At 39.5% G+C, this 9,762-nt stretch overlaps 1 non-coding gene across 1 annotated transcript; it reads right to left on the bottom strand.

Moving 5' to 3' along the window:
- Window positions 1–3,877: 3,877 nt before the first annotated feature.
- Window positions 3,878–3,983, bottom strand: LOC149492539 (small nucleolar RNA R71). Its single transcript, XR_016319001.1, has one exon. It is a non-coding gene; the product is annotated as a small nucleolar RNA R71 (small nucleolar RNA).
- Window positions 3,984–9,762: the final 5,779 nt, after the last annotated feature.

Genomic DNA, 9,762 nt, shown 5'->3' on the forward strand with positions numbered 1-9,762 from the left:
ACTTCTTAATTCCAGATTAAATTCCTTGCTTGGGGAAAATTAATTTAGTTTTTGTTCAATTTTAGTGTCCAAATATCACAATAAAAATGCAATAAAAATTAAATAAAATGCAAAAAGCGGTAAAGAAATCGCAAAGAGCGTGGGAGGGAGGAAGATCGTCCGTCAACACAGACAGGGGTGTCAAAATTGGACTGAAAATGGCCTATTTATAGGCATTTTCGGACCAAGGGCGGCAGGTGCCGCCGATGGCCTGCGGCAGGTGCCGCCGGGCGACAGGTGCCGCCGGGCTGGGCGGCAGCTGCCGTCGTGCTCGGTGGCTCTCTCGGGTCTTTCACTTCAGAGAGGTTTTTGGGAGTTTCGGGTCTCAGAAAAATATTCAGGGACCTGTTCCGCGATCCTCGCGACATTCCGGACGTTTTAAGTACCATATTGGCATACTTTCGGTGAACTTTCAAAATGGCCTTCGGTCCGGCCGGACTGTTTGCAGTCCGGGATAATTGGCTCATTGAGCCTCAAAATTTGAGTATTCACAAACATTGTGAGGTGATTCTGATTCATAATCTATTCTCACGAGTTCTGTATTTTTCCGCTGCACTTAGAATTTTATATTTTGTTTTAAAATTCTAAAATTTATATATGTTTTTAGAAAACTCAATTCACCCCCCCTCTTGGGTTGTGCCATACATATACGGGACCCACAATCTGGTATTAGAGCATTGGCTCTTGACTTACCGAAGCTTAACTGCTTAAGAGATAAGATCTCATGGAAACCCCACTTCCTCTTACTTCTTTAGAAGGACAATCTGTTTCTAGACCTCCTTTGTTCAATGGCTCGAATTACTCTTAGTGGAAAACTAGAATGGAAAACTTCATGAAATCAGTTGATATAAACTGCTGGAGGAATGTTATCACTGGTCCTCGTATTCCCATGAAAGTTGTAGGAGATGAAATTGTTAGAAAAACAGAAGAAGAATATACAGATGCTAATTGGAATGATATTGCAATAAATGCAAAAGCTATTAATATTCTTCACTGTGCTTTAGATGCAACAGAATACAACAAAATGTCTGGATGTAAATCGGCGACAGAAGTATGGGAAAAACTTAAAGTCACCTATGAGGGTACAAATAGAGTTAAGGAATCCAGAATAAATATCCTTTGGAGAGAATATGAAATGTTTAGTATGAAAGAAGGAGAAACTATTGCAGAGTTAAATTCTAGATTTACTAATATAGTTAATCCTTTGAGAACTCTCGATAATGAAATTTCAAAAGATGAGCTTGTTAAGAAAATCCTTAGAATTCTACCTAGAAAATGGGATTCTATAGGAACTGTCATGAATTACAAAGAGACTCCCGTCACTTATGATTATCTTATAGGAGCTCTTGTTTCAGAAGAAATGAAATCTTCTTTGACTATAAAAGATAAGAAAAAGAAAGGACTAGCTTTGAGGGTAGATTCTAGTGAAGAAAGTTCTTCTGATCTTGATAGTGATGATTGATAGGTGTTAATTCTATAGTGTTTTTAATATAGTTTTTATTAGAATTTTAGTAAGTTTTCATTACTTTAATTTGATTTTAATTCACTTCTAGTATAATTGTGTTCAAAGCTTCTTTGATTCTTAATCCGCTTGATCTAAGAGAAAATTGTAGGAATTTGGCGCAGAAAAGAACTTTACAAGGCAAGACACTTAGCCTCTAGCACGCCCAGGCCGTGCTAGAAGGCACAACCGTGCTAGAAGCTAAGGAAATCTAAGGAGAGACGGAAGAGAGCACAGCCAGGGTGGTACCAAAAGGCACGGCCGTGCTAAAATGGGATCAGGGCGTGTCAAGCCTAGCACGCCCATGACAATTCTAGGCGGGAGTGACAAAGGCAAGCATGCCCTGCCTGTGCTTGGTAGCACGCCTGTGCTTCAGGGATTCATTAGCCCGTGCTCGCCTAGCACACCCCGTGCTTCACTAGCCAGACTTCCAGACTAAAGCACACCCAGCCCGTGCCATAAAGCACGCCCGTGCTACGCAGAACAGAATTAGCGTGAACCAAATACGCAAATCCATCTTTTTCTCACATGGGCCGCCTCATAGAGTTTCCTAAACATACTAAGCAAGACCTAGACTTATTTTGGGAGGGAAAGGAGTCCTAATTAAGAGGAAGTCAAAAGCCTAAACAGTTATGATCTCCTATAGAAGATTTTGCACTAAATAAGGATTTTATTTCCTAATAGGATTCAGACTTACCTTCAGGAGCTCTATATAAAGAAGGGAACTTCTCAGTGCTAGGGATCTCATTTTTTGTGCAATTCTCTACATAATTTTCTCTCTCTTAAGGACTTCAAGCATCATAGATTTGTGCCAAGAATCAAGGAAGCCACCCATATAGTTGTGATACAGTTTTTATTCTAAACTCTTCATCTTGTTTCTTTCTTTTTATTATTGTCTTTAAATATGGTGAATGATTCAAGTATGACTGAGTTTAATTTAATTACTATGTCCAGCTAAACTCTTATACTAGGGATTTGATGTAACTTAATTTGATTCCAGTTTATAATATTAGATTTATTTTTCATTGTTCTTGCTATAACTTATTATTGTGCTTAAGGCTTCCAGGCAGAAAATTTCCCCTGGATTGAGTTATTTCAATAATCACTATCGGGAGAAGGGTTATTGACATGAAAAAGATAATAAGTTACTTGAGAATAATAACTTGACGCGGAAGCTATATGGTTTGACTCAAGGGGGGTTTTCATAAGTTATTGATTATTAAGTTATGAATTCACAAAACAACCATAAAACCTAATGATCTGATTTATGTTTGATTTCCCTATTAATAGTTAGGTAATTAAACTGGATTAGAATAGCTAACAATACATCGGGAGAGCTTGTTAGTAACTCTAGGGTTGTTTCTCCTACTTGAACAATTAAAATTGATTAATGAACTAATAGGATAAGCTGGATAGAATTAAGTGAAATCAAATTCCCTAGTAATTTAATTCTCTGATTTCTTTTCACCTGAATTTTGTGCTTGATCTTTTTTGTTTTTACTTCAAATTTTATTTTCCTTATAGCAATTCTCTCTCAATATCATCTAAATAATAATAGGTTAACATAATTTTAGTAATTGATATACAATCCCTGTGGATAAGATACTCTCTTACTCTATATTACTTGTTGCGATTTGGTACACTTGCGAAAAACCGCTGTTAAGTTTTTGGCGCTGTTGCCGGGGATTGGCGTATCAATATCAATACGAATTACCCTGTTATTAATTTAGACACTCTTTTATTTTTATTTTTATTTAATTTTCTTTTAAGGACTGTTCCAGGTCTTTTATGCAAAGAAGATCAAGGAAGACTGAACCTCTAATCTTTGATCCGGAAATTGAAAGAACCTGTCGTAGGCACAACGCTGCAAGAAAAGCACGAGAAATAAAACTCGAACAACAAGCAGACATAGCCAACGAAAATGAAAACGAGAACAAAAACATAGTCGGGCCACCACTTCAACATCCGGTCCGTACTTTAAGGGATTATACAACACCTAATCTGAATGGGACAACCTCAAGTATTACAAGACCTAGGGTAGAAGCTAATAATTTTGAGATTAAACCCACAATTATCCAAATGCTCTCTACCTCAATCCAATATGGGGGCTTGCCTAGTGAAGATCCTAATGCTCACATCACCAATTTTTTGGAAATTTGTTACACATTCAAGCAAAATGGTGTTTCTGAAGATGCAATCAAGCTGAGACTTTTCCCTTTTACTTTTAGGGATAAGGCAAGGTCTTGGTTACAATCATGTCCAGCTGGAAGTTTCACAACATGGGATGAGTTAGCCCAAAAATTTCTAGCTAAATTCTTCCCATCCTCAAAAACCACTAAGTTGCGCAATGAGATAATGACATTTGCTCATCATGATCAAGAGAGCCTGTATGAAGCTTGGGAAAGATTCAAGGACTTGTTAAGAAAGTGCCCACATCACAGTTTGCCCAAGTGGTTACAGGTACAAACTTTCTATAATGCATTATCTCCTAACATCAAAATTACTTTAGATTCAGCTGCAGGTGGATCCTTTGAAAAGAAAGGGATTGATGAGGCATATGAGTTGATAGAAGAGATGGCAAGCAACAGCCATTACCAAAACAATTCCGAAAGAAGAAGAACCGCAGGAGTCTATGAAATAGACGCCATTACAGCACTTAATGCCAAGGTAGATAACATGGTAAGAAAATTGGACATGTTAACTACTAATCCTATAAATTCTGTTATGCAAGTGTGTGATAGGTGCAATGGACAACAAGGAATTGGAGAATGCATCATGGACTCCCTAAATCCACAAACTTTGGAACAAGTGAACTATGTGATGAATCAAGGAAGAAAGAATTACCCTTATTCAAATTCATATGACAACAGGTTAAGGAATCATCCTAATCTATCTTATGGTAATCCTAACAATGCTTTGAATGCACCACCAGGGTTCCATCCTCCAAAAAAGAAATCTCATGATGACCTCCTCACTGCTCTTTCTAAATCACACATGGAGTTCATGAACGAAACCAGAGAGAACCATAAAATTCAGCAGGCTGCAATAAGAAATTTGGAGATTCAGTTAGGGCAATTTGCAAACATGATGGCCTCTCGACCTCAAGGTACGTTACCTAGCAATACTGAAAAGAACCCAAAAGAACAAGTGCAGGCTATCACCTTAAGAAATGGCAAACAATTAGATGAACCACCAAGGAAAGAGAAGGAAGAAAAAGCACAACCAAAGGTGCCTACCATTGACTTAGAAGAACAGGAAAAGGTAAAACCCTATGTCCCCCCTGTTCCATTTCCACAAAGATTAAAGAAAGCACAAGATGACAAGAGCTTCCTCAAGTTTCTGGATGTGTTTAAGAAGCTTCAAATCAATATTCCTTTTGCTGAGGCTCTTGCTCAAATGCCTAGCTATGCTAAATTCCTAAAAGATATCTTGAGCAAGAAACGAAAAATTGATGACTAAGGAACGGTAATGTTAACTGAGGAGTGCAGTGCAATTATCCAAAACAAATTGCCTCCAAAGTTAAAAGATCCAGGAAGTTTTTCTATCCCTTGTAACATTGGTAATCTTGATTTTGAAAAAGCTTTGGCAGATTTAGGTTTTAGCATTAATCTTATGTCCTATGAAGTATTTAAGATGTTAGGTATGGGAGAGCTCAAACCAACAAGGATGTCTTTGCAACTAGCAGATCGTTCGATTAAATATCCTAGAGGAATTGTAGGAGACGTGCTTGTAAAGGTAGGTACATTCATCTTTCCTATTGATTTTGTTATTCTTGACATTGATGAAGACAGGGAAGGATCTCTAATCCTTGGAAGACCTTTTCTTACAACTGCAAGAGCATTGATTGATGTCTATGAGGGTAAGTTGACTCTAAGAGTTGGACAGGAAGAGATTGTCTTTGATGTACTTAAATCTTGTAAACTTCCTATGGACTATGGAGATTGTTTTCGAATTGATGTTGTTGACGAATGTGTGGAAAACACTTTGCATGTCGATAGTAACATTAACGAATCAAGCATCTTAAATGAAAAAGAAAAGGAACCACCTAAGCAAGAACTGAAACAACTTCCACCTCATTTAAAGCATGCATTCTTAGGTGAGGACCATTCTTTTCCTGTTATTATTTCTTCTCACTTAACGCTTGATCAAGAGGAAAGGTTGTTGCAGGTTCTACGAAGGCACAAGAAGGCTTTAGGGTGGTCTATCTCGGATCTACAAGGAATAAGTCCAAGTGTGTGCATGCGTAAGATCTTGATGGAAGAAGACTACAAACCTTCAATCGAGCACCAAAGGCGATTGAACCCGAACATGAAGGAGGTAGTCAAGGCTGAAATCATCAAACTTCTAGATGCCGGTATCATTTATCCAATTTCCGACAGTAATTGGGTAAGTCCTGTCCAAGTTGTTCCAAAGAAGGGAGGTATGACTGTTATCTCTAATGAAAACAATGAATTAATTCCCACAAGAACAGTCACAGGTTGGCGTGTGTGCATAGATTACAGAAAACTGAATAAAGCAACACGCAAGGACCATTTTCCCCTACCCTTTATTGATCAAATGCTTGAAAGACTTGCAGGTTATCCTTTTTATTGTTTCTTAGATGGCTATTCAGGGTACTTTCAAATACCTATAGCTCCTGAAGACCAAGAGAAAACTACATTCACTCGTCCTTATGGTACTTTTGCCTATAGGAGAATGCCCTTTGGACTATGCAATGCCCCTGCAACCTTCCAAAGGTGCATGATGTCCATCTTTTCGGATATGGTGGAAAAGTTTATTGAAATATTCATGGATGACTTTTCTGTGTTTGGTTCTTCTTTCGATGCATGCCTTCATAATTTATCTTTAGTAATGCAATGAAGTGAAGATAATAACCTTGTGTTAAATTGGGAAAAATGTCACTTCATGGTTAGTGAGGGTATTGTCTTAGGGCATAAAATCTCTCAAAAAGGGATTGAAGTCGACAAGGCCAAAATTGAGGTAATTGAAAAACTACCTCCTCCTAACACGGTGAAAGGTATAAGAAGCTTTCTTGGGCATGCAGGGTTTTACAGAACATTCATAAAAGATTTCTCAAAAATCACTAAACCTCTTTGCAATTTATTAGTTAAAGATGTTCCTTTTGATTTTGACAAAGAGTGTTTAGATGCTTTCAACATGTTGAAGAAGGAGTTAATCTCGGCCCCGATCATCACTACACCAGATTGGACTTTACCCTTTGAACTCATGTGTGATGCCAGTGATCATGCTATAGGAGCTGTTCTTGGACAAAGAAAGGACAAAAAGTTGAATGTTATTTATTATGTCAGTCGCACATTAAATGATGCACAACTAAATTATGCAACTACGGAAAAAGAATTGCTAGCTATTGTTTTTGCTTTTGACGAATTCAGGGCTTATCTGATTGGAGCTAAAACAATAGTCTACACAGATCACTCAGCCATCAAATACTTGCTGGAAAAGAAAGATGCAAAACCGAGACTCATTCGTTGGGTACTTCTATTACAAGAATTTGACCTTGAAATTCGCGACAAAAAGGGAACCGAGAACCTCGTTGCTGACCATCTCTCCAGGCTTGAATTGGGGGAAGAAGATACAAGTGAGCTACAAATCAATGAAAGCTTTCCCCATGAGCAACTTCTTCTAGTAACAAATGCTCAAACCCCCTGGTACGCTGACATAGTTAATTATCTTGTTTGCAAAATTTCTCCTCCTAATTTTTCTTACCAACAAAGGAAAAAGTTTTTTCATGATATCAAATTCTACTATTGGGAGAAGCCCTTTTTGTTCAAGTATTGCAGTGATCAGCTATTCAGGAGATGTATACCGGAAACTGAAATGGAAAGTGTCCTTAAATTCTGCCATTCAATGGAATGTGGAGGTCACTTTGGAGCAAACAAGACAGCTACGCGTATATGAGAAAGTGGTTTGTATTGGCCTAATCTTTTTAAAGATGCTTATAACTATGTTCGTCTTTGTGATCGTTGTCAAAGGTTAGGTAACATTTCGAAGAGACATGAGATGCCCCTAAACAGCATCCTTGAAGTCGAAATATTTAATGTATGGGGTCTGGACTTCATGGGACCTTTTCCACCATCATATTCAAATCAATACATTCTAGTGGCGGTGGATTATGTGTCAAAATGGGCAGAGGCTGTTGCTCTTCCAAATAACGATGCCAAAAGTGTGATGCACTTCATCAAGAAGAATATTTTTACAAGGCATGGCACTCCCAGGGCAATAATCACGGACGGAGGTAAGCACTTTTGCAATAGATATTTAGATTCCCTTCTAGCAAAATATGGTGTCACTCATCGTGTAGGTACTCCATATCATCCTCAAACAAGTGGACAAGTAGAGGTCACCAACAGAGAAATCAAAAAGATCCTCGAAACCACTATAGGACAATCAAGGAAGGATTGGTCCAAAAAGCTGGACAATGCTCTATGGGCCTACAGAACTGCGTTCAAGACACCTATAGGTATGTCTCCATATCGCATGGTATATGGTAAGGCTTGTCATCTTCCTGTAGAGTTAGAACATAAGGCATTTTGGGCCATTCAATTTCTTAACTTTAATGCCAAGGAAGTTGGACAAAAGCGCTTGCTACAACTAAATATGATGGATGAAATGCGCCTCCATGCTTATGAAAGTGCCAAAATATACAAAAATCGCACTAAACAATGGCACGATAAGCGCATTATCATGAGGGATCTAAAGGTAGGCCAGCAGGTGTTACTCTATAACTCTAGGCTCCGGTTATTCCCTGGTAAGTTGCGCTCTAGATGGTCTGGACCATTCACAATCAAGGAAATCTTTCCTCATGGAGCAATTGAAATAGTGGATGGTAAGTCAAATCGAAGTTTCAAGGTAAATGCTCAACGTTTGAGAAGCTATCAAGAGTACAATTGGTCTCGTTTAGCCTGATCCAGGTTAAGTGCGTCGAACTTAACGACGTTAAACAAAAGTGCTTGTGGGAGACAACCCATACAATTTTCTTGTTAAATTTTCGATCCATTTATTTGTTTTATTTTCTGTTTTATTTCTTCAAATTCCCAAATTTTCTCCATAATTGTTCTTTTGTTTAAGTTAGAGTTTTTTGTAGGAAAAAGTGAAAATCCGGAAGCGAGCACGCCCTGGCATGCCTCGCAACACGCCCGTGCGTTTTTCAAGGGTGGTGACACTTGAGAGTCAGAGAAAAGCACACCCCAGCCGTGCCCCCCAGCACGCCCAGGCATGCCTCGCGACACGCCCGTGCATTTTTTCAAAGGAGGTGACACTTGAGAGTCAGAGAAGAGCACGCCCCAGGCGTGCCCATCAACACGCCCGTGCCATAGAGAATGGAAAAATTCACTTGAAGGGTCAGGGACAAGCACACCCAAGGCGTGCCAGATAGCACGTCCATGCTATCCGCAGGCGGTTTTCAACAAGGGAGAGACAGAGGAAAGCACGCCCTTGGCGTGCTCAGTAGCACACCCGTGCTAACTGCGCGAAAACTCTCAGCCCAAGGGTCAGAGAGAAGCACACCCTAGGCGTGCCCATCAGCACTCTCGTGCCAGGTACGCGTTCTCCTTTATTTTGTAGGTCAGAAGAAAGCACGCCACGGCCGTGCTTCTCAGCACGGCCGTGCCACGATCAGACACACGCATTAATTGGCGCCCCTATTTAAAGAGCACGCCCTCAACCGCTTCATTTACCACCTCGCACGCCCTAGCCGTCACCTCTTTTCTCTAAAATTTTCTCTCTTCTTCTCCTTTTTCTCTCAAATCAAACACCCTCCACACCTAATTTTCATATAATCATCTCCAACCATGCCTCCTAGATACAAACGTAGCAAACCCGCATCCTCCGTTGCCGCTCGAAAACACGCAACTACGCGATCTTCCACGGCTCCTCAACCTCCTTCACCTCCTGCACTTCCATTTGAGTTTGCCTCATCCGAGCAACAAGAAAGGTACACAAAACTAACTCTTCGGCCTATTTTACCAAATCGATTCATTGATGAGGCTGCTTTAGCACAAGTGGGTCTTAGAGATATTGTGTTAGAACCTCTTAGACGAATAGGGTGGGGGCAATTTCTTGATATGAAGGACTTAGTATATGCACCATTAACTCTAGAATTTCTAAGTTCCTATTCCTCTTTTATCCCGTTGTTGCCTGATTCACCCCCAAGCAGGATTCGCTTTAGGCTTCTTAGTCAAGATTTTAAACTATCTGTGAAT

Source organism: Jatropha curcas, chromosome 11 (genome assembly GCF_041381405.1).
Source record: "Jatropha curcas cultivar XTBG-Jc1 chromosome 11, XTBG_Jcur_1.0, whole genome shotgun sequence".
Taxonomy (NCBI): domain Eukaryota; kingdom Viridiplantae; phylum Streptophyta; class Magnoliopsida; order Malpighiales; family Euphorbiaceae; genus Jatropha; species Jatropha curcas.